The 1,977-nt window shown below is 38.3% G+C and overlaps 1 non-coding gene across 1 annotated transcript; it reads right to left on the bottom strand.

Moving 5' to 3' along the window:
• Positions 1-355: 355 nt before the first annotated feature.
• On the bottom strand, positions 356-462 carry LOC139886874 (small nucleolar RNA R71). Its single transcript, XR_011772735.1, has one exon. It is a non-coding gene; the product is annotated as a small nucleolar RNA R71 (small nucleolar RNA).
• Between the last annotated feature and the right edge of the window lie 1,515 nt (positions 463-1,977).

Raw genomic sequence — 1,977 nt, 5'->3', positions numbered from 1 at the left:
AGACCGAATGAGAGCCACACGTACGGGCCAAGGTCACGCCATTATTAAGCCAGACATTAATGCGCCAGATTATGAAATCAAAGGACAAATCCTACACATGGTAACTAATCAATGCCAATATAGTGGTGCACCAAAAGAAGATCCAAACGAACATCTTCGTACATTTAATAGGATCTGTATACTATTCAAAATCCGAGAAATTGAGGATGAACAGATATATCTCATGTTATTTCCCTGGACTTTAAAGGGAGAAGCCAAAGATTGGTTAGAATCGTTACCTGAAGGGGCGATTGATACATGGGATGTATTAGTTGAAAAATTTCTTAAACAATTCTTTCCGGCATCCAAAGCCGTAAGACTTCAAGGAGAAATTGTTACGTTCACACAGAAACCAAATGAAACATTATATGAGGCGTGGACAAGATTCGGAAGGATGTTGAGAGGATGTCCTCAACATGGTTTAGACACCTGTCAAATAGTACAAATATTCTACCAAGGTGTCAACGTTGCTACACGAAAAGACATCGACATAACAGCTGGTGGTTCCATTATGAAGAAAACCGCAACTGAAGCTTACAAAATCATTGATAACACAGCCTCCCACTCGCATGAGTGGCATCAAGAAAAAGATATCTTTCGTTCATCTAAAGTGGCTAGAGCCGATTCTAGCCATGACTTTGATTCCGTTTCTGCAAAAATAGATGCTTTCGAAAGAAGAATAGAAAAGATGACTAAAGATATTCACGCAATACGAATCAGTTGTGAGCAATGCGGTGGACCACACTTATTGAAAGATTGTCACATTGAACCAACAATGGAACAACGAGAGAATGTTTCCTATATGAACCAAAGGCCGGGAAATAATTATCAAAATAATTATCAACCGTCAAGGCCAAACTTCAATCGAAATCAAAACATTCTTTACAATCCAAAAGGACCCAGCAAAAACTCGTATAACCAACAAGGTCCGAATAACCAACCAACTCAAAACAACACTTTCAATCAACAAAGACCTGGCTTGTATAAACCACCACAACAAACCGAAGAGAAAAAGCTAAATCTGGAAGAAATGATGGCAAAGCAAATGGAATCTCAAACACAATTTATTACATCTCAAACCCAAACGAATGAGAGGTTTGATCAGTCATTAAGAACTCAACAAGCTTCCATTTTGAATCTAGAAAAACACGTAGGTACTCTTGCTAGCATGATAAGTGAGAGGGAACAAAGAAAGATATCGAGTAATACTGAAGTAAATCCTCGGAATGAGAATGTTAATATGGTGTCAACGAATTCTGAAAAACCAACACCAGAAGTTGGGAAGGTTTTAGATGTAAGTTACAATGAAGAAGTTACACTACCACCACCTGAGTATGTAAAAAAAGTGGTGACACCATACAAACCACCCATCCCGTTTCCAAGAAAAGGAGTTGAGTATGAGCAAGTGATAGGTAATAAAGATTGTGATACTTCTGGAAAGAAGAAGAAGAAGAAGAATAAGAAAGTACAAGAAACAAAAACCGTAAAGATAAACCCGGTGAAGACAGTTCCACAAAAACCTTCACCTAGGGTAGGTGATCCGGGTGAATTTATTGTTCCGTGTCTACTTAGCGATTGTGTCATGTATGATGCACTAGCAGATTTAGGTGCGAGTGTGAGTGTTATGCCTCTTTCATTATATAAAAGATTAGGAGTAGGTGAGTTAAGTCCAACGGATATGAGTGTTCGACTCCTTGATCAAACCATTAAACACCCAGTTGGAATTGCTGACAACCTACCCGTTCAAGTAGGTAATTTAACCTTTCTAGTCGAATTTATTGTCATTGACATAAAAGAGGACTCAAATGTTCCTCTAATTTTAGGTCGACCATTCTTAGCATCAACCGGGGCGTTATTTGATGTAAGAAACGGTAGAATGACACTTAGTAATGATGAAAAATCGATCACCTTTATGATTCGAAAGTCTAAATCTCCACC

The sequence above is a fragment of the Rutidosis leptorrhynchoides genome, chromosome 1 (genome assembly GCF_046630445.1).
Source record: "Rutidosis leptorrhynchoides isolate AG116_Rl617_1_P2 chromosome 1, CSIRO_AGI_Rlap_v1, whole genome shotgun sequence".
Lineage (NCBI taxonomy): Eukaryota > Viridiplantae > Streptophyta > Magnoliopsida > Asterales > Asteraceae > Rutidosis > Rutidosis leptorrhynchoides.
The sequence above is the reverse complement of the archived record's forward strand: the minus strand, read 5'-3'. Positions and strand labels throughout refer to the sequence as shown.